General features: G+C 49.9%; 1 protein-coding gene across 3 annotated transcripts in view; it reads right to left on the bottom strand.

Moving 5' to 3' along the window:
• The window catches only part of ZMYM3 (zinc finger MYM-type containing 3), a 60,681-nt gene that overhangs the window by 34,193 nt on the left and 213 nt on the right, over positions 1–26,275 (bottom strand). For 2 of the 3 annotated variants that reach the window (XM_075918001.1, XM_075918003.1), the window contains exon 1: positions 25,739–25,935. The exons of the other annotated variant lie outside the window; for it this stretch is intronic. The gene's annotated coding sequence lies outside the window, so the exon portion shown is untranslated. Of the gene's footprint in view, positions 1–25,738; positions 25,936–26,275 lie in introns of those variants that run through there. 3 annotated transcript variants of the gene reach the window in all.

The following is a 26,275-nucleotide window of genomic DNA, read 5'->3' as shown; positions in this document are numbered from 1 at the left end:
GGGGAGTTAAGTTGGCATTGAGAGCAAGACACGGCAGTGGGAGTGACAGTTTAGTGGACACTTGGGTACGTCCACATTACAGAGAAGATCAAAGCTGCTGTGGTCACTCTGCCAGGGTTTGAGTTAGCGGTCTAGGACAGACAGCGAAGAACATAGGAATGGGCAGACTGGGTCAGACTGGGGATGTTAAATAGCGGTTCACTGAACAGTCGAGTACCCTCATGAATTCTTATTGGTTAGTCGACTAGTCTCTAGTCCCTGGAGGCAGGACTGGCAGCCAGCGTATCAAAGGCAGCAATGTAGGGGGATCAGGCAGGAGCTGGTCCATGAGGGGAGACAGTTTAAACACCAGCTCTCCTTGCGGACCGGCTAGTTGCCCGGTGATAAAGAGGCAGCGGTGTGGGGTGGCAGCAGCCCCTGTCTAAGGTGGGTCTGAGCTCCCAGATCTAGCATGAGCCAGAACTGAGCCTGCCTGACTCCTAATATACTTTGAATGAAGAGCTGCAGCAGGGGTAGGTTCTGGAGCCAGTGCGAGCCAGAAGTGAGCTGGGCTGCTGGCCAGCCTGCTAAAAAATGTCCTGGCAAGGGTGGAGGGAGGGAAATGCGTGTAGTCTATAGTATTAACCTATAAGCTTTTGCTTTTCGGTTAATCGACTATACCACTACAGTAAACTTCCGATAATCCGGCATCTTTAGGACCCAGGGGGTGCCGGACTATCAGAAGGGGGGGCTATGAGGGGTCTGGGGTGGGGTGGGGGGATGCTACCCCAGACCCCCTCATAGCCCTCCCTTCTGATAGTCCGGCTCTGCCCCAGGAGTCCCTGATTCAGCCGCTGCTGGTCAGTTTCAGCAGCGGCTGAATTGGGAGGCCTGCAGCAGAGCAGCTGGAGTGCTGCCGGGTTGGTCGGGTAGCGCCGACACTTGGCGCCGCGAGACCAACCTGTCAGCACCCCAGCTGCTCTCGGGGACGCCTGGGGCAGAGCAGCTGGGGTGCTGCCGGGTTGGTCCCCCAGCGCCACTCCTCGGCGCTACTGGACCAACCCAGCAGCACCCCAGCTTCTCTGCCCCAGGTGTCCCCAAGTCAGCCGCTGCTGAAACTGATCAGGGGCTGATTCCAGAAAGCCAGAGACAGAGCTGCTCTGCCCCGGGCTTCCTGGAGTCAGCCGCTGGTCAGTTTCAACAGCAGCTGAATCGGACACGCCTGGGACAGAGCAGCTGGGGCGCTGCTGGGTTTGTCTGGTAGCGCCAAACCTCGGCGCTGCGGGGACCAACCCGGCAGCATCCCAGCTGCTCTGTCCCAGGTGTACCCAAGTCAGCTGCTGCTGAAACTGACCAGTAGCTGATTCCAGGAAGCTGGGGCAGAGCAGCTCTGTCTCGGGCTTCCTGGAGTCAGCCGATGGTCATTTTCAGCAGCAGCTGAATCAGGGCAGCTGGGGTGCTGCCGGGTTGGTCCCGCAGCCCCGAGGGGCAGCGCTACGGGACCTACCCGGCAGCACTCCAGCTGTTCTGCCCCCGGTTTCCCCGATTCAGCCGCTGGTCAGTTTTAGCAGCAGCTGAATCAGGGAAGCTGGGGGCAGAGCAGCTCCAATCATCCAGCTGCCCGGAGCACTTCCGGGTTCCTGATGGTGCCGGACCATCAGAGTTTTACTGTACATCCCTAGGTGAGACCAAAGGCCCACGTAGCCCAGTGTCCTGTCTGCCCACAGTGGCCAATGCCAGATGCCTCACAGGGAGTGAACAGAACAGGGAATCCTCACAAGGACCCTCTCCCATCATCCATTTCCAGATCAACGGACGCTACCCATCCTGGCTAATAGCCACTGATGGACCTAACCTCCATGAATGTATCTAGCCCCTTTTTGAACACTGTTCAAGTCCTAGTCTACACCACATCCTCTGGCAAGGAGTTCCACAGGTTGACTGTGCACTGCATGAAGAACAACTTCCTTTTGTTTGTTTTAAACCTGCCATTTTTTAATTTCATTTGGTGACTCCTAGTTCTTACATTATGGGAAGAAGTAACTAATTTTTCCTTATTTGCTTTTTTTACACCTGTCATGATTTTATAGACCTCTATCATATCCCTCCCTACTCTACTCTTTTCTACGATGAAAAGTCCAAGACTTTTTAATCTCTCTTCATACGGGACCCGTTCCAAACCCCTAATAATTTTTGTTGCCTTTCTCTGAACCTTTTCCAATGCCAATATATCTTTTTTCAGATGAGGCAACCACATCTGTAGCAGTATTCAAGATGTGAGCATCCCATGGTTTTATAGATAGGAAATAAGACTCTCTGTCTTCTTCTCTATCCCTTTTTTAATGATTCCTAACATTCTACTTGCTTTTTTGACTGCCGCTGCACACTGAGTGGATGTTTCAGAGAACTATCCACAATGACTCCAAGATCTCTCTCGAGATCGCTCCTGCAATGGTTCCAAGTGATACCCGGAAAGCAGATTTTAAAATGTACTATGCAGAAAAAAAATGTGAGTTTTAACCATCTTAAGTCTAGAAACAGATTCCCTACCTTGTCAATATTTTTAACTGGATTCTTTCCTTTTGTTAGTAGCTTACATTTAACACAGTTCTTAACTGTGTGGTTTTGATTTGGTTTGGTCTGGTCTCTGCTCTAGCGGACTGCATAATTCTGGTTCCAAAGGAGGTGTGTAACTGACCAGTCAGTTTGTAACTCTGATTACCTTGGGAATAGCAATTATAATGGAATTACATTTAAAATCTTTATGAGGAGGAGAAATACCAAAAGAAACCCCCCACAGTAGCATTTACCTTCATCAAGGGAAGTTACACAAAAGTGAAGAAGCTAGTAAAGCAGAAATTAAAAGGAACAGTCAAAAGGATGAAATGCCTACAAATTGCATGAAGACTATTTAAAAACACCATCACAGAGGTGCAAGCTATAAACGTACGCCCACATTTAAAAACAAGAAACCCCAGTAAGATATCCACAAAATGCCACCGTGACTAAACAGCAGAGTAAAAGAGGCACTTAAGAGACAAAAAGGCATCCTCTAAAAATCAGAAGTCACGTGCTACTGCAGGAAAACAGAAAGGAGTATAAACTCTGGGAAGTTAAGTGTCAAAGCACGAGAAGGCAGGCCAAAACAGCATTTGAAGAGTAACTATATAACGACAACTAATAGCAGTTGAAATGCAAGGTATGTATTTATAGCACATCAGAAGCAGGAAGCCTGCCAAACAGCCAGTGGGCCACTGGACAACTAAGTGGCTAAAGAAGCATTGGATAAGCTAATCAATTATTTGCATCAGTCGTCACTGCAGAGGATATGAGGGAAATCCCCACACTCCCAGCCACACTTTTTTAGGAGGCTGGTCTGAGCCACTGTCCCAGACTGACGTGTCACTAGAGGGGATCTTAGGGCTTATTTAGGGTAAGTAAACTTCCCATAAACTGGCACCTTTAGGACCCAGGGGGTGCCGGATTATCAGATATGCCGGACTACCAGAAGGGGGGCTATGAGGGGTCTGGGGTTGGTGGGGAACTGTGCCCCCTGGGAGAGGGCAGCGCTGCGGGACCAACCTGGCAGCACCCCAGCTACTCTGCCCCCGGCTTCCCCAAGTCAGCCGCTGCTTAAACTGACCAGCGGCGGACTTGAGGAAGCTGGGGGCAGAACAGCTCCAATTGTCAGGCTAGCCGGAGCACTTCTGGGTTCCAGCTGATGCCGGACTATCAGGAGTGCCGGACCACTGGATGCCGGACAATTAGAGTTTTACTGTAATAAGTCACTAGAATCATAGAATACTAGGACTGGAAGGGACCTCGAGAGGTCATCGAGTCCAGCCCCCTGCCCTCATGGCAGGACCCAGTACTGTCTAGACCAGTGGTCTCCAACCTTTTTACACCCAAGATCACTTTTTAAATCTCAGAACAGGCCAAGATCTACTGCCCCGCCCCTTCCTTGAAGCCCCGCCCTTCCTATTCTCCTCCTGTCAATCACTTGCTATCCCCAGCCCTTACTTACACACTCTGATAAACAGTTTATTTTTAAATTATTGCGATACGTAAAATTAAAATCAGGTGTTTATAGTTATGAAATAAATGGTCTGTTTTTTATTCATGCTATTTAAATTTAAAATGAAGCATTTATAATTATACATTTTGTGGGGACAGAGTTCTGAGGCTGGGGGCAGGGGAGAGGGAACAGGGTGCTGGGAGGGCAGAGGACAGAGTTCTGCAGCAGGGGACAGAGTGCCAGTGGGGACAGAGTTTCTGCAGCTGGGGACAGGGTGTCAGTAGGGACAGAGTTTGTGGAGTGGGGACGGGAATGGGGACAGGGGAGTGGGGACAGAGTTCAGGGAGTGGGGATGGGAATGGGGACAGTTCTGTAGCTAGGGAGAGGGGAGTGAGGACAGAGTTCGGGGAGTGGGGATGGGAATGGGGACAGTTCTGTAGCTAGGGAGAGGGGAGTGAGGACAGAGTTCGGGGAGTGGGGATGGGAATGGGGACAGAGTTCTGAGGCTGAGGGCAGGGGAGAGGGAACAGGGTGCTGGGAGGGCAGAGGACAGAGTTCTGCAGCAGGGGACAGAGTGCCAGTGGGGACAGAGTTTCTGCAGCTGGGGACAGGGTGTCAGTAGGGACAGAGTTTGTGGAGTGGGGACGGGAATGGGGACAGGGGAGTGGGGACAGAGTTCAGGGAGTGGGGATGGGAATGGGGACAGTTCTGTAGCTAGGGAGAGGGGAGTGAGGACAGAGTTCGGGGAGTGGGGATGGGAATGGGGACAGAGTTCTGTAGCTAGGGAGAGGGGAGTGAGGACAGAGTTCGGGGAGTGGGGATGGGAATGGGGACAGAGTTCTGTAGCTAGGGAGAGGGGAGTGAGGACAGAGTTTGGGGAGTGGGGATGGGAATGGGGACAGAGTTCTGTAGCTAGGGAGAGGGGAGTGAGGACAGAGTTCTGGGAGTGGGGACGGGAATGGGGACAGAGTTCTGTAGCTGGGGACAGGGGAGTGGAGTCTGGGGAGCAGGGACAGGGTACCAGTGGCAGCAGAGTCACCTGCATCTGCCTCCTCCCAGGATTCTCTCTCCCTGCCCCCCCCCCCCCCCCCGCGGGAAGCCAGCACATGCCTCCTCCGGGCCCCCTGTGGCTCAGGGAAACCCCGAGCATGTCTGCCCTGGGGCTAACCCCCGCCTCCCGCAACGGGGCCAAACCCCCGCAGGAGTCTGCCTCGGGGGCAACTCCCCCCATTCTGTGGCGGGGCCAAACCCCCGCAGGAGCCTGTACCAGGGGCAACCCTCAACCCTCCCGCGGTGGGGCCAAACCCCCCTTCCGCGGTGCGGCACGGCTCCTCCCCTCCCGCAGTGCGGCCAACCCCCGTGGGCACCTGCCCCGGGGCCAAAGCCCCCTCCCGTGGCGCGGCGCAGCCAACCCCTGGGGGCGCCTCCCCCCCCCCCACGGCCCTCTCCACACCTCTCATGATTTTATAGACCTCTATCATATCCCCCCCTCAGTCTCCTCTTTCCTAAACTGAAAAGTCCCAGTCTCTTTAGCTTCTCTTCATATGGGAACCGTTCCAAACCCCTAATCATTTTAGTTGCCCTTTTCTGAATCCTTTCCAAGACCACATCTGTACACAGTATTCAAGATGTGGGCATACCATAGTTTTATACAGGGGCAGTAAGATAATTCTGTGTCTTATTTTCTATCCCTTTCTTAATAATTCCTAGCATCCTATTTGCCCTTTTGATCACTGCTGCACACTGTGTGGAAGTTTTCAGAGAACTGTCCACGATAACTCCAAGATCTCTTTCCTGATTTGTCATGGCCAAATTAGCCCCCATCATACTGTACATATAGTTGGGGTTATTTTTCCCAATGTGCATTACTTTACACTTATCCACATTAAATTTCATTTGCCATTTTGTTGCCCAATCACTCCGTTTGGTGAGATCTTCTTGGAGTCCCTCACAGTCTGCTTCTGTCTTGACTATCCTAAGTTTGGTATCATCTGAAAACTTTACCACCTCACTGCTTACCCCTTTCTCCAGATCATTTATGAGTAAGTTGAACAGGATTGGTCCCAGGACTGACCCTTGGGGGACCCCACTAGTTACCCCTCTCCATTCTGAAAATTTACCATTTATTCCTACCCTTTATTTCCTGTCTTTTAACCTTTTCTCAATCCAAGAAAGGACCTTCCCTCTTATCCCATGGCCATGGAATTTACACAAGAGCCTTTGGTGAGGGACCTTGTCAAAGGCTTTCTAAAAATCTAAGTATACTATATCTACTGGATCCCCCTTATCCGCATGCTTGTTAACCCCTTCAAAGAACTCTAATAGATTAGTAAGACATGCCTTCCCTTTACAGAAACCATGTTGACTTTTGTCCAACAAATTATGCTCTTCTACATGCCTCACAATTTTATTCTTTACTATTGTTTCGACTAATTTGCCCGGTACTGAACTTAGACTTACCGATCTGTAATTGCCAGGATCACCTCTAGAGCTCTTTTTAAATATTGGTGTCACGTTGGCTACCTTCGAGTCATTAGGTACAGAAGCCAATTTAAAGGATAGGTTACAAACCACAGATAATGGTTCAGCAATTTTTCATTTGAGTTCTTTTAGAACCCTTCAATGAACGCCATCCGGTCCCGGAGATTTGTTAACACTGAGTTTTTCTATTTGTTCCACAAACTCCTCTAATGACACTTCAATCTGGGAGAGTTCCTCAGATTCATCACCCACAAAGGACGGTGCAGATTTGGGAATCTCCTTAACGTCGTTAGCCGTGAAGACTGAAGCAAAGAAATAATTTAGTTTATCCGCAATGGCTTTATCGTCCTTGATTGCTCCTTTTCTATCTCGATCATCTAGGGGACCCACAGGTTTTTTTAGCAAGCTTCCTGCTTCTAATGTACTTAAAAAACATTTTGTTATTTCTTTTTGAGTTTTTGGCTAGCTGTTCCTCAAAATTTCTTTTTGCTTTTCTTATTAGATTTTTACACTTGATTTGACAGTGTTTATGTTCCTTTCTGTTTATCTCACTAAGATTGGACTTCTACTTCTTAAAAGATGCCTTTTCGTCCCTCACTGCTTCTTTTACATGGTGGTTAAGCCACAGCGACTCTTTTTTAGGTCTCTTGCTGTTTCTTAATTTGGGGTATACATTTAAGTTGGGCCTCTATTATGGTGTCTTTAAAAAGTTTCCATGCAGCTTGCAGGGATTTGGCTCTAGTCACTGTGCCTTTTAGTTTGAGCCCATTGCTTCTTGTTCTATGCTCAGAAGCCAAGGAGAACAATTTTTCTCCCTCCTCCTTGTGACACCCTTTTAGACCCCTGAAAACGGCTATCATATCCCCTCTCAGTCTCCTCCTTTCCAAACGAAAAAAGCCCAATTCTTTCAGTCTTCACTCACAGCTCATGTTCTCTAGACCTTTAATCATTCTTCTTGCTCTTCTCTGGACCGCCTCCAATTTCTCCACATCTTTCTTGAAATGTGGTGCCCAGAACTGGACACAATACTCCAACTGAGGCCTAACCAGTGCAGAGTAGAGCAGAAGAATGACTCCTCGTATCTTGCTCACAACACATCTGTTAATGCATCCCAGAATCATGTTTGCTTTTTTTGCAACAGCATCACACTGCTGACTCATATTTAGCTTGTGGTCCACTATAACCCCTAGATCCCTTTCTGCCATACTCCTTTCTAGACAGTCGCTTCCCATTCTGTATGTGTGAAACTGATTGTTCCTTCCTAAGTGGAGCACTTTGCATTTGTCCTTATTAAACTTCATCCTGTTTACCTCAGACCATTTCTCCAATTTGTCCAGATCATTTTGAATTGTGACCCTATCCTCCAAAACACTTGCAACCCCTTCGAGCTTGGTATAATCAGCAAACTTAATAAGTATCCTCTCTATGCCAGTATCTAAATTGTAGATGAAGATATTGAACAGAACTGGTCCCAAAACAGACCCCTGCAGAATCCCGCTTATTATGCCTTTCCAGCACCGTTAATAACTAATCACTAAGAACAGTTATCCAACCAGTTATGCACCCACCTTATAGGAGCCCCATCTAAGTTGTATTTGCCTAATTTATTGATAAGAATATCATGCGAGACCGTATCAAATGCTGTACTACAGTCTAGGTATACCACATCTACCACTTCTCTCTTATCCACAAGACTCGTTATCCTATCAAAGAAAGCTATCAGATTGGTTTGACATGATTTGTTCTTTATAAATCCATGCTGGCTGTTCCCTATCACCTTACTACCTTCCAAGTGTTTGCAGATGAATTCCTTAATTACTTGCTCCATTATCTTTCCTGGCACAGAAGTTAAACTGACTGGTCTGCAGTTTCCTGGGTTGTTCTTATTTCCCTTTTTGTAGATGGGCACTATTATTTTCCCTTTTCCAGTCTTCTGGAATCTCTCCTGTCTTCCATGATTTTCGAAAGATAATAGCTAAAAGACTCAGATACCTCCTCCATCAGCTCCTTGAGTATTCTAGGATGCATTTCATCAGGCCCTGGTGACTTGCAGACATCTAATTTTTCTAAGTCTCCAGGACGAGATGGAATTCACATAAGAGTTCTGAAGGAACTAAATTATAAAAATGCAGAACTGCTTATTACAGTATGTAACTTCTTTCTTAAAATCACCAGATGACTAGATGTTAGCTAACAATGATTATTTTTAAAAGGCTCCAGAGGTGATCCCAGCAATTACAGGCCAGTAAGCATGAGTATCATGCAAACTGGGTAAAACGATAGAAAGAACAGAAATATCAGACCTGTAGATGAACACAGTATGTTGGGGGAAGAATCAACATGGCTTTTATAATGGGAAATCATGCTTCACCAATCTATTCGAATTCTGAGGGAGTCAAGAAGCATATACACAAGAGTGATCCAGTACATATACCATATGTAGGACTTTCAGGCTACATCTACACTGTACCGGAGTTTGAAGTAAGATACGCAATTTGTGTAGCTCACATTGCATATCTCATTTCAAAATAGCTTATTTTGTAATTTGGCGTTGAATTTCGAAATAACCCACTATTCCAAAACATCCCTTACTCCTCATGGGATGCTGGAATACCGAGCCCGAAATAATGGGCTTACTGTTAAGATGTTGGATAGCTATTTCAGGATACAGGGTCCTCACCAAAGACTATTAAGCTCAGAAGGCAGTCATAGGATAAAAGGGGAGGTCCTCTTATAGATCAGGGACTGACAGACAGGAAACAAGGGTGGTCAGCTCTCACAAGTGAGAGAAGCAAACAGCAGTGACCCTTCGGGATCTGTACTGGAATCAGCGCTGTTCAACGTATTCATAAATGATTTGGAAAAGGGAGTAAACACTGAGGTGGCAACATTTGTAGATGATAAAAAGGTTACTCAAGAGAGTTAAGAGAACGGCCACACCAGGTCAGCCCAAGGTCCATCCAGCCCAGTGTCCTGTCTGCCGATCGTGGCCAATGCCAGATGCCCCAGAGGGAGAGAACAGAACAGGGAATCATCCTGTGACCCAGTCCCTGTTGCCTATTCCCAGCTTCTGGCAAAAAGACTAGGGCACCATCTCTGCTCATCCCGGCTAATAGTCACTGATGGACCAAACCTCCATGAATTTATCTAGATCTTCTTTGAACCCCCTCATAGTCTTGGCCTTCACAACATTCTCTGGCAAGGAGTTCCACAGGTTGACGGTGCACTGAGTGAAGAAAAACTTCCTTTTGTTTCAAACCCACCGCCTATTAATTTCATTGGGTGACCCCTAGTTCTTGTCCAATACATCTTTTTGAGATGGGATGACTAGAACTCTACGCAGTATTCAAGGTGCAGGCATACCATGGATTTCTAGACAGGGAATAGGATTGTTTGGTCGTTATCTATCCCTTTCAAACGATTCCCAACACTGTTATTGTTGCCCAGTTTACCCAGTTTTGAGAGGTCCTTTCATAGCCCTTCATAGTCTGCCTGCGACTTCACTATCCTAAGAAGTTTTGTGGCATCTGCAAATGTTGCCACATCGCAGTTTACCCCACATCATTTATGAATATGTTGAATAGGCTTGGTCCCACTACAAACGTCTGGGGAACACTGCTAATTAACTCCCTTCCTTCTGAAAGGTGACCATTTAGATCTACTCTTTATTTCCTATCTTTTAACAATTTACCAATCCATGAAGGGGGCTTCACTCCCATCCTATAGCAGCTTACTTCACTTAAAAGCCTTTGTTGAGGGTAGTTGTCAAAGGCTTTCTGAAAAATCTAAGTATACTATAAACCAATGGCTCTCCCTTGTCCAAATGCTTGTCGACCCCTCAAAGAGTTCCAGGAGACTGGTGAGGCATGCTTTTCTTTTACAAAAGCCATGTTGACTCTTCATCAACAAATTACATTCATCTATGTGTCTGACAATTCTCTTCTTTATTACAGTTTCAACTAATTTGCCCAGTACCGAAGTCAAGCTTACCAGCCTGCAATTGCTAGGATCACCTCTAGAGCCCTTTTAAAAACTGGCATCACATTAACAATCTTCTAGTCATCAGGTACAGAAGTTGATGTAAATGATAGGTTACAAACCACAGTGAGTAGTTCCGCAATTTCACAATTGAATTCCTTCAGATCTCTTGGGTGGATGCCATTGGATCTTGCTGACTGATTACAGTTTAGTTTATCAGTTTGTTCCAAAACCTCCTTTAAAGACTCCTTAATATGGGACAGTTCTTCAGATGTGTCACCTAAAAAGAAAGGCTCAGGGTTGGGAATTGCCCTCACATTCTTAGTCACGAAGACTGTTGCAAAGAATTCATTTAATTTCTCCTTGTGTGCTCCGCTAGCCTCTTGATCCACCAGTGGCTTCCTACTTTTGATATATTTTTAAAAAATGCTGTTACTTTTTGGAGTCTTTGGCTAATTTCTTCTGCCTAATTGTTTTGGCCGAACCTTCTTGCCTGCTCATGGAAATTATATTTGTATATTTCACTTGCCTGCGTTCATGAAGTATGAAGAGTTACAAAGGGGTTTCACAAAAACATTAAAATATTGATAAATCCAAATTAATGCACATTGGCGAGAAGTAATCCTAGCCATACATACAAAATGATGAGGTCTAAATTAGCTGTCACTACTCACGCAAGAGTAATTGTAGATAGTTCCCTGAAAACATCTGCGCAAAATGTAGTGGGAGTAAAAAATAGTTCCCAGTGTTCTGTTAGCTATTAGGAAAGAGATTTGCACTCTCCCTATATATAGAAAAAAGTTTTTCCTGCCGAGCAACAGAATGACTTCATCAGTGTCAAAAGGCTCTCTTAGGGTATGTCTACACTACCCTCCTAATTCGAACTAGGAGGGTAATGTAGGCATACCGCACTTGCAAATGAAGCCCGGGATTTGAATTTCCCGGGCTTCATTTGCATGAAGCCGGCTGGCGCCATTTTTAAATGCTGGCAGTTCGAACCCCGTGCCGCGCGGCTACACGCGGCACGGAGTAGCTAGTTCGGATTAGGCTTCCTAATCCGAACTAGCTGTACTCCTCATGGAATGAGGAATATCCTGGTACCAACACAGCTGCCATATCATCACCCACAAGAACTGGGAGCCATCCCCTCTACATTCATAGGCAGAAGGGTTAAAGAGAAAACAGAACACAGTCAGTCAATCCGTGGAGCTCTGCCATGGGATGCTGTGCTACTGGATTCAAGACTGAATTAGACAAGCAACAGCCATTAGCCAGAGTGGTCAGGGATGCAATCTGGGTAACCCTAAACCCCTAACTGGCAGAATTTGGACTGGATGACAGGGTGATCACTCTTTCTGCCAGACGAATGAGATGTTGGATCCCAGAAAGCTGCGAGTTGAGATGGAGCCAACAGGGCTTCTGAATATGGAACTTGGGTCGTCACACCTCTCGATCAATGTGATGGGGCATCTGCCCTGCACTGGCCCTTTAAGGGGTTAAAACCCAGCCCTGGAACAAGCAGCTACAGCTGGTAGTAGCCTGTTAGGGCCCAGCTGAGGGGAGTATAAAAAAAGGCTCGTGAAGCGGAGCAGAGACACTTGCTCTAGCTGGGGAGCAGGAGGGACCTGGCTGCCAGGGAAGCTGGAGGCTTCCTGACTTGGAGCAGGGCTGGGGAAAGGTGGGCAGAGCTGGGGAAGCTCTGGCCAGGCCAACTCCCAGGCTGCAGTGCCTGAAGCAAGGCCACAGGGTACCAGGGCTGCGGGGAGGCAGCCAGGGTAGGCAAAAGCAGCAGGTCCACACCCCCTTGCCAGTGAGGAGTGGCCATTTCAGACAGCAGTTTGCCCCTGTGGCAGGGGCTGGATGAAGGCTGGCAGTGGGGGCATAGGAGTTGAGGGTCCCTAGAGGGGGAGGACTCCAGAGTGTGGGGGCACTGCGGAAGAGCAGTACCCAGGTAGGACACCACAGTATGGGAGAGGTGTGGGCCCTGAGAGTGGTGCAGAATAACAGTAAAAGCAGGTGAGACCAGCCAGAAGGGGGCACTCCAGCACCAAAAATGCCAATTCCATGAGTGACCAGTAGGAGGCGGCCTTGATGGTGAGCCCGGCTGTGTTATGATCAATATCCTCCTAACCTCATGGGATACACATACTGATTATTGACATCCTCCAGAGCAGTGCCCAAGGTCAGTTAATCGTCATGCAAAGGAATGCAGGGGCTACCCAGAGGGGCTGGGAGGTCACATCTACCAAGCATTTAATGAAAAACACACAGTGCTGATGCCAGCTCAAAAGTGTAAATAATGCTGTTTCCCTACAGTCAGTTACACCCAGTGCTTGAGAAGTCTCCCTTTGTGCACAGACATGTCATCAAGCTCCAGGGCATTCAAGCGGTGACTTACTCTAGACCAGTGGTCTCCAACCTTTTCACACCCAAGATCACTTTTTAAATGACAGAACAAGCCAAGATCTACTGCCCCTTCCTTGAAGCCCCGCCCTCTCTGTTCTCCTCTCCGTCACTTGCTATCCCCAACCCTTATATTGCTGCTTTTTTCCCCAATTCTTCTGTAGGAAGAAGTTTTTCCAACATTTGGCCTGTCTAGACTGGACCAAATGTCAGAAAAACCCCTTCTTTTGGAAGCCCCCTTATTCCTCGTGGAAAGAGGAATATAGGGGTCACTGAAAGAGCATGTTTGCTCTTCCACTAAAAGAAGTGGAAGAACAAACGCATCCTTGGATGCAGAAGAGTTTGCACCCAAGAGTTTTAAATTACTTGGCCAATGGGCTCTCTGGATCAAGAATGTAAATTTTTAGTAAATCTTTAAACAGGAAATTTCCAGAGGATTCGAAAAAAAGTTCATCTTGTGTCATAATTCTGGAAGGGCAAGCATGTTTCCGATCTCAGAAAGAGCTGAAAAGTGACTCAAAGAATTATAGGATGAGAATATAATTAGTGCCCAGTCAACATGATTTTAGAGAACAGGTCTTGTCAAACAAAAAGGCAATTACAAGTTTGCTCCAGAAGAGTAATTGGGTGAACATAACATCCCTAGAGTTCTGTAAGTCATTTGACTTAGTACCACACAACAATCTGATTCAAAAATTAGCACTATTCAACGTTAATGTTAAAATCTAGCTAGGATCTCAAAACGTTAATGAAAAATAACCAGTGAATGACTGTGCACCGAGAGACTGGTTCTCAGCCCAACGCTACTAAATATTTTTATCAAAGATCTGGAAAAAAGGGAAAAGAGTTACTAGTAATTGAAACAAAAAACAGGACGATGTAGCACTTCCAAGACTAACAAGATGGTTTATTAGGTGATGAGCTTTCGTGGGCCAGACCCCACAGAATAGCTTGCTTTTGGGCCCTTAATCACGTCCCTTTGAAAAATTGCCAACTCTCTCCAGTTGTTTTTCTTCTTAGTCTTGCTTGTCATAGGACCTTAACCCACCAGCTCTGAGTTTACTAAAATCTGCCTTCCTGACATGCACTGTTCTATGTTGCTGTTCTCCCTTCCACCATTCCACAGAGTATGTCTAGACCACATGCCTCTGCCAACAGAGGCATGTAAATTAGACATACCCGACATGGGCCGTGCACAGCTTGACCTTCTGCTCACAAACAGGGAGGAACAAATAGGGGAAGTGGAGGTGGGTAACAACCTGGGAAGCAGTGATCATGAGATGGTAGATTTCAGGATCCTGACCAAAGGAAGAAAAGAGAGTGGTAAAATACACACCTTGGACTTCAAAAAAGCAGATTTTGACTCCCTCCGAGATCTGATGGGCAGAATCCCCTGGGATGTTAACATGAAGAGGAAAGGAGTCCAGGACAGCTGGCAGTATTTTAAAGAAGCCTTATTGAAGGCACAGAAAGAAACCATCCCGACGCGTAGCAAGAGAGGCAAACATGGTAGGAGACCGGACTGGCTTACAGGGGAAATCCTTGGTGAACTTAAGCACAAAAAGGAAGCTTACAAAGAGTGGAAACTTGGACAAATGACCAGGGAAGAGTTTAAAGGTATAGCTCGAAAATGCCGGGGGGTTATCAGGAAGGCGAAAGCGCAAACGGAATTGTGACTGGCTAAGGATGTGAAGGATAACAAGAAAGGTTTCTACAGGCATGTTAACAAGAAGAAGGTGATCAGAGAGGGTGTGCGGCCCCTAATGGATGAAGGAGGTAACCTAGTGACAGATGATGTGGGGAAAGCTGAAGTACTCAATGCTTTCTTTACCTCTGTATTCACGGACAAGGTCGGCTCCTGGACTTCTGCGCCAAGTGACGCAAGATGGGATGAAGATGGACAGCCCGTGGTGGGTAAAGAACAGGTTAGGAACTATTTAGAAAAGCTCAACGTACATAAATCCATGGGTCTGGACTTAGTGCATCCGAGGGTACTGAGGGAGTTGGCAAATGTCATTGTGGAGCCTTTGGCTATTATCTTTGAAAAGTTGTGGAGATCGGGAGAAATCCCGGATGACTGGAAAAAGGCAAATGTAGTTCCCATCTTCAAAAAAGGGAAGAAGGATGATCCAGGGAACTATAGGCCGGTCAGTCTTACCTCGGTTCCTGGAAAAATCATGGAAGGGATCCTTAAGGAATCCATTTTGAGACACTTGGATGAGAGGAAAGTGATTAGGAATAGTCAGCATGGATTCACAAAGGGCAAGTCGTGCCTGACCAATCTGATTAGCTTCTATGATGAGGTAACTAGCTCGGTGGACATGGGGAAGTCAGTGGACGTTATATACCTTGACTTTAGCAAGGCTTTTGATACGGTCTCCCACAATATTCTTGCCAGCAAGTTAAGGGATTGTGGATTGGATAAATGGACGGTAAGATGGATAGAAAGATGGCTAGAAGGCCGGGCCCAGCGGGTAGTGATCAATGGCTCGATGTCAGGATGGGGGTCGGTTTCTAGCGGAGTGCCCCAAGGTTCGGTTCTAGGACCGGTTTTGTTCAATATCTTTATTAATGATCTGGATGAGGGGATGGATTGCACCCTCAGCAAGTTTGCGGATGACACTAAGCTGGGGGGAGAGGTAGATACGCTCAAGGGCAGAGATAGGGTACAGAATGACTTAGACAAATTGGAGGATTGGGCCACAAGAAAACTGATGAGGTTCAACAAGGACAAATGTAGAGTCCTGCACTTGGGACGGAAGAATCCCAAGCTGGGGACCAACCGGTTAAGTAGTAGTTCTGCAGAAAAGGACCTGGGGGTTACAGTGGATGAGAAGCTAGATATGAGTCAACAGTGTGCCCTTGTAGCCAAGAGGGCTAATGGCATATTAGGTTGCATTAAGAGGAGCATTGCCAGCAGATCCAGAGATGTCATCACTCCCCTTTATTCGGCTTTGGTGAGGCCGCATCTGGAGCATTGTGTCCAGTTCTGGGCCCCCCCACTACGAAAAGGATGTGGACGCATTGGAGAGGGTCCAGCGGAGGGCAACCAAAATGATTAGGGGGCTGGAGCATATGACTTATGAGGAGAGGCTGAGGGACTTGGGTCTGTTTAGTCTGCAGAAGCAAAGAGTGAGGGGGGATTTGAGAGCAGCCTTCAACTTCCTGAAGGGAGGTTCCAAAGAGGATGGAGAGAGGCTGTTCTCAGTAGTGACAGATGGCAGAACAAGGAGCAATGGTCTCAAGTTGTGGTGGGAAAGGTCCAGGTTGGATATTAAGAAAAACTATTTCACTAAGAAGATAGTGAAGCACTGGAATGGGTTCCCTAGGGAAGTAGTGGAGTCTCCATCCCTAGAGGTGTTTAAGTCTCGGCTTGACAAAGCCCTGGCCGGGTTGATTTAGTTGGAACTGGTCCTGCCTAGAGCAGGGGGCTGGACTTGATGACCTTCTGAGGTCTCTTCCAGTTCTATGATTAATGAAGCGGAGATTTTAAATATCCCCAGCTTCATTAAAATAAAAACGGCCACCGCATTGTGCCAGCTCATCTGATCGTTGGTACAGCATAGCAGTCAAGATGCAGATCGATCGACAGGGAAAGCCATTGTCGACTGATCCCTTATGCTTTGTGAAAGGAGTTTACAGGATCGGTCGACAACAACTTTCCCTGCTGACTGATCCGCATCTTGTCAGCACATCACGCAGTCAATCAGCTGAGCCGGCACAACACGGCAGCCATTTTTCTTTTAATGACATGGGGGATATTTAAATCCCCGCTTCATTGACTATGTCGGGTAGTCTGCCCTCTGTCAGCCCCTGAGTCTCTGAGGTGTCCGGGGTGGCCTCTGGCATGGAGGTGGGGTCATCTCCACCCTTAGAATCACAAACTATGATTTCATAATCACTTTCACCCAAGTTGCCTTCCCCTTTCAAATTCTCAATCAAATCTAGAACAGCTTCCCTCAACCTTTTGAAATAAAAAATTGTCTCCTGTGCAGTCCAAGAACTCATTGGATAGCCTGTGTCCCGCTGTGTTAGTTTCCCGACAGGTATCTGGATAGTTGAGGTCCCCCATCACCACCAAATCCTGTGCTTTGGATGATTTTGAGCGGTTTAAAAAAAGCCTCATCCACCTCTTCTACCTGGGTAGGTGATCAGTATTAGACCCTTAGCATGACATCACCCTTGTTTTTTACTCCTTTTAACCTAACCCAGAGACTCTCAACAAGTCTGTCTCCTACATCCATCTCTACCTCAATCAAAGTGTTTATTTTTAATATATAAGGCAACACCTCCTCCCTGTTTTCCCCAGCTACCCTTCCCGAGTAAGCTGTACTCTTCTATCCCAATTGTGTGTATTAGCCCATCAAATCTCTGCGATGCCAACTGTCAAAGTTGTGTTTATTTACTAGCACTTCAATTTCTTTCTGCTTATTCCCCATACTCCTTGCATTTGTATTCAGGCATCTAAGATACTGATTTGACTTTGCCTCCGAGTTCTGCCTTGTCCCGCCTTTTTCTCTGCTATCATAGCCCACGCTCCCTCCCATTTCTGACCCATCTCTCAGGTCTCCATGTTCTTCACTTACCTGTGGGCTTTGGTCATCTGCCCATCAAACCTAATTTAAAGCATGACTAAAAGGGACCACAACCAGGACATGCTGCAGTGTAGGGTCACAATGAAGGAGGTGCAAGATGCCTACCATAAGGTGCAGAAAGCAAACCACTGCTCCAATGCCATGCCCACGAGCCCCAGATTCTACAAAGAGCTGGATGAGATACTGGTTGAAGCTCTCTAGCCCAGCACTCTCTGATCCAGCCACAGCTGGGCTACGTCTACACTGGCGGCTTCTTGCGCAAGAACAGCTGTTCTTGCGCAAAAACTGGCTGGGGGTCTACAGTGCACGCGCGTTCTTGTGCAAGTAAATTTACAGTACAGCATCGAAAAACAGGGCTTCTTCCGGAAGAGTTATTCCTCTCCCCACGAGGAATAAGCCCTCTTGTGCAAGAGGGCAGTGTAGACAGGCAACATGAATTTCTTGTGCAAGAAACCCTTATGGCTGAAATGACCATCAGAGCTTTCTTGCGCAAGAGAGCGTCCACACTGCCATAGACGCTCTTGCACAAAAGCACACGCCAGTGTGGATGCACTCTTGTGGAAGACTTTTTGCACAAGAACTCTTCCGCAGAACAGTTCTTGTGCAAGAAGCTGCCAGTGTAGACGTAGCCCTGGATTTTAGTAGCCTGGTGTCCACTTATCAAAAGGGTGGCCAAGTTTCCTGCAGCCACCCGTCCTGGCTCTCAATGTTCTGTGATGTTGTTTCACTCTAGTTTACCCCTAAACATCTTCTCAGAAGCCAGCAAGCAGTGGAAGTGTTGCTAATGCTGCCAGACAATATAAACCTCCCGAGGTCCACCAAATTCTCTGTTTTGGCACCAGTGAGAGCCTGAGGATGCCAGTCTAGAGAGGTTCAACCTGTACTTGGAGATGATCCCACCTCCATGCCAAAGGCCACCCTGGACACCTCAGAGACTCAGGGGCATCCAACACTGGACTGAAACAGGAGGAGGAAGTTGGGGCCGAGTGTGCTAATTGGGAGAGGGACCAAGAACCAGAGGAGGACTCGGTATCCAGAGGCTACCCCCAAGCAGATGAGCCACTCGCACCCTTGGAGGCAGTGGAGGATGCACCTTTTAAATGGATGGAGTCTCAAGAAGCACTTAGGCAAGTAGCTGGGACCGGGAGGGTTACAGAAAGGAGGCTTATGAATCTGTGATGCTGCTACCAGCAAGGAGTCAGTCAGAGACCAAACAGAACATTGATGCAATCACTTGCATCTCGGCAATCTGCCTCAAAGACCACCCGTGACCCCCTTGCTGGTCCCCGAACCCACACACCTCTTGCACAGCAGGGCAGTGGAGCCCTGCACTTACCTGCTCCCACTTCATGGCATTCCAGCTCTGTGAAAGAGGAGAAGCAGCAGAGACTGAGCACAAACCAGGCGATTTGCAGCTCCTCCAAAAGTGCTGGGAGGGAGGGAGAGGTGTAGAAAGTGCAGGGCTCAGGTGCCCCAGTGCATGAGGTGCGTGGGGGAGAAGGGTGCCCATCAGTGCTGTATATTATGTGAGCTTGCTCCAGAACAGTCAGGCAGTGCTAGGCACGTGGATATTGCAAGTGTTTGAAACAGGCTGGGGCAGTGCTGTGTCTAGCATTAATAATGGACTTTCTGTAACATGTTGCAATTTTGGCCTGCCTATCTCAAGCAGCTGTAGCTCCGGCAGAGCATGAGAGAAGGGCACAGGAGTGCCCTAGAAAGACTAGAAAGGAGTTTTGTGAGACATCCCACCAGTCACCCATTCCCAGCCTCTGACAAGCAGAGGCAAGGGACACTATCCCTGCTCAGCCTGGCTAATAAATATTGATGGACAGGTTGACTGTGCGTTGCATGAAGAAATATGTCCTTTTATTTGGATTAAACCTGCTGCCTAGTCATTTCATTTGGTGACCCCTAGTTCTCATGTTGTGGAAACAAGTAAATAACTTTTCCTTATAGATCTTTATCCTTTATGACTTTATAGATCTCTATCATATCTTCTCCTCCCCCAACTTTAGTCTCCTCTTTTCTCAGCTGAATAGTCCCAGTCTTTTTAATCTCTCTTCATCGGGGATCCATTCCAAACCCAGAATCATTTTTGTTGCCCTTTTCTGAACCTTTTCCAATGCCCATATATCTTGTTTGAGATGAGGTGACCACATTTGTACATGGTATTCAAGATGTGAGTGTGCCATGATTTTATATAGAGGCAATAGGATATTTTCTGTCTTATTCTCGCTCCCTTTTTAATGGCTCCTAACATGGTTTGCTTTTTTGACTGTCATTGCATATTGAGCAGATGTTTTCAGATACCTATCCACAAGGACTCCAAGATCTCTCTTGAGTAGCTGTAGCTAAATTAGCCCCCCATCATATTGTACATATAGTTGGGATTATGTTTTCCAATGGGCACTAATTTGCAATTATCCACATTAAATTTCATTTGCCAATTTGTTACCCAGTCACCTAGTTTTGTGAGATCCTTGTGAAGCTCTTTACAGTCTGCTTTGGTCTTAACTATCATGAGCAGTTTATCTACAAATTTTGCCACATCCTGTTTACCCCTTGTGACGTAGTGGGGGTACTTGCTGGGCTGTGGTGACCTCTGCTGTCTGGAGCAAGACCCATCAGGGAAAACCTTATTATGCAAAGGTACCATACCGGTTGAACCAGCCTACCCCCCATGGGGAGAAACAAAGGGAGGTGGAAGGCTGCCCTGGCTGGGGGCAGGGCTGGGAGAGGTAGAGTTAGTTCCTGTCTGGAAAGCAGGGGAGAAGGAGCTGGGGAGGGGGGCTGGGACTCCCCCATCTCAAGGGGGGGCACTGAGGCCTCTTAGCCCCAGTTCCTGTAACCAGATTACATCTGTGCTGTATCCTGGAGGAGCAATAAACCATCCTCAATTCCACTGGCTGGTGGAGTCTGTTTGCGCCATTTCGGGGTGCAGGAGACGGGGGACGCCCAACGTGCCGTCACACCCCTTTCTCCAGATCATGTATGTGTATGCTGAATAAGACTGGTCCCAGGACAGACCCCTGGGGGACCCCACTAGTTACCTCTCTCCACTCAGAAAACTGACCATTTATTCCTACCCTTTGTTTCCTGTCTTTTAGCCAGTTATCAATCCTTGAGAGGACCTTCCCTCTCATCCTAGCACTCCCTAAGCCACACTGATGCCAAACACAGAGGAAGCAGGAGTGGAGGGAGAGCAGCAGGAGAGAGCAGAAGGAGAGCATGCAGCAGACCCCAAACGTTATGGAGTGGCAAGCAGACATGCTAGTCTTGCAGCTACTTCACCTGCAGTGCTAGTAGCACCTCCTGCTCCCCATCTGCAGCCAATATCTGAAAACTCTTTTCAATACACTCTCTGTCACTGCCAATCCAATTTGGGCACCACCCAGCACACAGCCCACCTGCCTGCCCAATAGCAACCTGTGTCGATTCCTACACACTCCCAGTGCACTCAACACCCGTTCACGTAGAGTTTAGCCCTGATGAACTGCAGACCTCCTCCTATCCCCCCCCCAAACACACACACACACAGCTCATCAGATAGCAGGGCTGCATGTGAACCTTGGACACACAAACTTGTGAACTTCCCAGGGCATGCCTCACCTCCTGCATCTCCCACCTCTCCCTCCCAGGCTCCCACAGAGTGCAGCTGCTCCATGCTTTACACATGCTCCACATTTACTGTAGGGAATAAATGAAATGCAAGTGTTTCAAATACATTTTTATTCCATTACATGAAAGCAAGCAGGTGTACCCCAGCAAAACTAGGGCCACTGTAGTGCTAAGTGCAGTGCCGAACCTATCAGTAATCCCCTAGCAATGCAGCCACTGTACTCCCTCAAGTGGCAACACGTGTTACTGACTTTCCATATCAAATTGCTGCTTCAAGGCATCCCTGATCCTTGCAGCCCCATGCTGTTCTGCCCTGGAAGCCTGGTCTTGGGCTGTTCAAACTTGGCTTCCAGGCACTGAGTCTCAGTAGTCCAGCCCTGAGTGAAGTTTTCATCCTTCCCTTCGCAATTATTATGGAGTATACAGCATGCGGTGATAACCAAAGAGATGCGATCATCAGCCAAACTCATCTTCTCATACAAACATCACCAGTGGGCCTTCACACAGCCAAACACATACTCCACAATCATTCTGCACCTGCTCAGCCTGTTATTGAACCGCTCCTTGCTGCTGTTAAAGTTCCCTGTGTGTGGTTTCATGAGCAAGGGCATTAAGGGGTAGGCAGGATCTCCAAAGATCACAACAGGCATTTCCACTTCCCCCACAGTGAACTTCTGGTCCAAGAAGAAAGCCCCCACTTGCAGCTTCCTGAGCAGGCCAGTGTTCTGAAAGATGTGAGCGTCATGCACCTTAACGCAGTCTCATCCAGAAATGACCATGAAACTCCTACAGTGATCCACAAGTACCTGCAGAACCATGAAGAAATACGCCTTGCAGTTAATGTACTCAAAGGGTATGTGGTCTGGTGCCAAAACTGGAATGCATGTGCCATCTATCACCCCAGCAGTGTGGGAAGCCCATCCATGCAAAGCCATCCACAATTTCATGCATGTTGCCCAGAGTCAGTGCCTTTCGGAGCAGGATCTGATTGATGGCCCTGCACACTTCCATCAGCATGAGTCCAACAGTCGACTTTCCCACTCCGAAATGACTGGCAACCAAGCAGAAGCTGTCTGGAGTAGCCAACTCCCACTGCACGATCGCCACACACTTCTCCACCGGCAGGGCAGCTCTCATTCACGAGTCCTTATGCTTACAGGATGGGGGCAAGCTCAGCACACAGCCCCATGAAAGTGGCTTTCCTCGTCCAGGAGTTCTGCAGCTGCTGCTTGTCATCCCAGGCTTGCATGAGGATGAGATCCCACCACTCAGTGCTGGTTTCCTAAGCCTAAAAGCAACGTTCCACAGGGGTCAGTCCCTCCACAAATGCCACGAGCAATCTCCTGTCATAGAACGCTGCAAGGACTCCTCATCGTCACTTTGCAGCTTCAGGAATAGCTCCGCTGCCATTTGTGATGTGCTAGTGAGACTGATCAGCAGTTGTGAACAGCTATGGATCCGTTCCCGCATAGCAAGGAGCCATTGAAAGATGGCATGAAATGTGGATAGAAGTGCAGGGGTTGCTGGGCTGTACCATGGGGCTTTGAGACAGGACCCAGGATGCCTCATGCCTCTCCACAAACTTCTGCAGCATAAGAGGAAGAGGTGCTCTGTGGGAGAGCTGCCCACAATGCATTGCTCCAAAAAGGAGCTGCGGGTGCCGCGAGGGAGGTCATGCTAATGCGCTGGCAGCTGACTGTGGACACCCAGTTGTGTTTTTGCTGCTGTGCTCCGTGAGCAGCACTGTAACAGCCAGCACTTTACCTCTGCCACTGTGGACAAGCCTTTCGTTTGGTCACTGTGCCTACCCTACAGGCAGTAGCCAGCACTGCTGTCTCTCTCAGGGACTGCACCTCTCCACAGCCCTAACCTGTGCTCCGCCAGCAGAAGTCTGTAGCCGCCTCACAATCTTAGGCTTCTCTCCAACCCACCTGATATTGGTCCTTCATGCCACTCACCAGATTTTTATTGCTGTCTGGTGTGACAGGTTGTTTGGGTGGGATTGTTACACTGCATCACCACCCTCCTACAGCCAGGGATGAGGGCAGAAATGACTGTAGGATCAAAGGGAACTTTGAATGAGCTAGGGCTTGTGAATGGGCAAGAAACATATCTGGAGCCATGAGGTGCAGCTCGGTTTGGCTTTTGCTCCGTCATATATGGCAACCCCAGAGGGCAAGTGTGCTACTGTCCCTTTAAAGAGGAGACGAAGCTAGGATGGAGCAGATCACAAAGACATGCTCTAATCAGGAGCTCCGAGGTGGGGAATGGGAGCATAGTTTACAAGGAAGCAGACTGATGCGAGGTGAGTGAGCTGCAGGCTAGAGCTGGAATAGCAGATCAGGAAGTGAGAGAGAACAATGCAGAGCAGCTTTTACTGGGGCAGAAAAGTAACTCAAATAATGGCTCCCTCTCACTTAGTCGAAGGACTCACCTCCATCGATCACAAGTGCACACCACAGCCCCACCTGCCATCCCACAAAACCACTCCCTGCAACCCACAGCCACATCCTAACCCTTCCCCAGAACAAGCCCACACAGCAGGCAGAACCACGCCTCCTCTCCACAGAGCAACAGGAACAGCCAGAGCCCACCTCCAGCAGCATGTCCTGCAGGGACTGACACCCCACCAGGAGGCACATCCCATCACCACAGCTCCAATAGCACCCCCACCCAGGCAGAGCTTTGACCAACCTCACCCTGTTTCCCTACCCACAGGCACACCCCCGTGGTAGAGCAGATGCTTTAGGACAGGGTGAAAACCTTTTTTGGGTCGGGGGGCTGCTAGCCCACAGAAAAATCAGCCAGGGGCCTCACACATGTGAGAAGCAAAAAACCCACTCATCAACATGGACCCCAACTGAGGAGAAAGACACTCTCCCACGTTCTCCTTGCCCACCAGAGCCTAGAGAGGTCCAGCCTGGTAGATTTGTGTGTGCTTGAGCCCTATGGGGGAGGGGGCTGGAGCACCAGCACAGGCTTCCCAATGCTGGGGGGAGGGCCTCTGAGCTTGGGGGCCAGATCCAGGCAATCTGGGGGGCCACATCCGGCTCCAGGGCCTGAGGTTCCCTCCTCCCCTTAAGCAGGACATGCCTGTGTGTCCTTTTTCCACTCCAGTTCCCACAACTTAGCTCAGGAAGAGGGAGCTAGAGCTAGTCTGATTACTGTATCACCAACAGCATTTTTGGGCACCTTCAAACACAAAATCTTTATTTTCTTGTATGGAGAGCACAGAACGTGGTGCATTCTGCAAATAAAGTCTCTGCCCAATAGGCATGCAAACCAGGTGGCAAAGGAGAGTGGAAAGGTCTCTGAAGTGGGAAACCAGTTGGATAGGTACAAATGTCCTAATCCTATTTGGTAACCAGGAGCCCCAAGGCCAAAGCACATCTGGCAATCAATTAAGAAACAGTCAACCACGGGCAATACACCACGGCAGCTGGGCTAACTGGAGGCCTGCAGGGCACACAGGAACCTAGAGCAAGTACTCCACATGAGCACCATCTGCTCTGCAACTCTGGTCACTAGCCCCAGACTGCTCAAGTCTCCAGCAGGCATGGAGACTGAACCACCTCACCAGTGCAAAACCCCAGGGGACAGCCCTCACCTGCCCCCCTCCCCATGAGTCCTCCCTCTTCTCCCCAGCCCAGCAGGGGACTGGTCCCCACCCTGCTTCCCCCTCCCCCAGAGGGGAATGGTACCCACCCCGCTCACCCCTCCCCACACCTCTGTCCCCCCTCTCTCCCCAGCAGGGCCTGCTACCCACCCTCCTTCCTCCCCCTGCACCGACAGGGGAGTGGTACCCACCCCGCTTGCCCCTCCCCACACCTCTGTCCCCCCTCTCTCCCCAGCAGGGCCTGCTACCCACCCTCCTTCCTCCCCCTGCACCGACAGGGGAGTGGTACCCACCCCGCTTGCCCCTCCCCACACCTCTGTCCCCCCTCTCCCCCCAGCAGGGCCTGCTACCCACCCTCCTTCCTCCCCCTGCACCGACAGGGGAGTGGTACCCACCCCGCTTGCCCCTCCCCACACCTCTGTCCCCCCTCTCCCCCCAGCAGGGCCTGCTACCCACCCTCCTTCCTCCCCCCACCCCCACAGGGGAGTGGTACCCACCCTGCTCGCCCCCACACACCTCTGTCCCCCCCTCTCCCCCCAGCAGGGCCTGCTACCCACCCTCCTTCCTCCCCCCCACCCCCAGAAGGGGACAGGTCCCCACCCTGCTTCCTCCCCCCACCCCCACAGGGGAGTGGTACCCACCCCGCTCACCCCTCCCCACACCTCTGTCCCCCCTCTCCCCCCAGCAGGGCCTGCTACCCACCCTGCTTCCTCCCCCCCCCCACAGGGGAGGGGTATCCACCCCGCTCCTCCCCCCATCGCGGCTCTGCATGCGCCCCTCCCCCCAGCGCGGAAAGGGGGCGGGGGAGGGTCGGTGCGCGCCCCTCCCCCCAGCGCGGAAAGGGGGCGGGGGAGGGTCGGTGCGCGCCCCTCCCCCCAGCGCGGAAAGGGGGCGGGGGAGGGGCGGCGCGCGCGCCCATGACTGTGTCCCCAGGGACCCCTCCCCCCAGGGGCCCGGCCCCGCCCCCACCCGGGAGCGCAGCAGCCGCCGCCCCCCCCCGCTCCAAGGCCGCAGCCAATGAGGCGCCTCCCCCAGCTCGGCCCCGGCTCATACCTGGCTGCCCGCAGCCGCGCCGCCCGCACTGCCCGGAGCCCGGATTCGGGTCGCGGCCCCTTTAAATGGAGGCGCCGCTCCGAGCCCTCAGCGCGCTGCAGCCCGAGGGGGGGCGGGGGCGGCTCCTCATTGGCTGCGGCGGGAGGGGGCGGTTCCCTATTGGCTGCGGCGGGGCTAGGGCTCGCGAGACTCCCTTTCTGCCAGCAGCCCGCAAAACCCGGAGCGGAGCTGGGTGTCCGGGATCGGAGGCAGCGCCTTGGCTTTGCAGGGCGTCGCGAAAACGCGGGGCGAACTCCGGGATCGGAGCGGCGCAGCGGCCCGGGGCTGGCGCGGGGCCCGGGAAAGCCGGAGCGGGGCAGCCTCCGCCGCAGCCACGCGCCCGCCCGGGGCTGAAACCCCGGCGCGGAACGGCCCCGTCTGCATCGCCCCCTCCTGGCGGCTGCCCTCAAAACGCGGAGCGGATCCGCCCCCCCGCGGCCGTCTGCCCCGTTAACCCTCTCGGGCCCGCGCCACGCCGCTGCGGGCCGGCCCTGCCTC

The sequence above is a fragment of the Pelodiscus sinensis genome, unplaced genomic scaffold (genome assembly GCF_049634645.1).
Source record: "Pelodiscus sinensis isolate JC-2024 unplaced genomic scaffold, ASM4963464v1 ctg60, whole genome shotgun sequence".
NCBI lineage: Eukaryota > Metazoa > Chordata > Testudines > Trionychidae > Pelodiscus > Pelodiscus sinensis.
The sequence above is the reverse complement of the archived record's forward strand: the minus strand, read 5'-3'. Positions and strand labels throughout refer to the sequence as shown.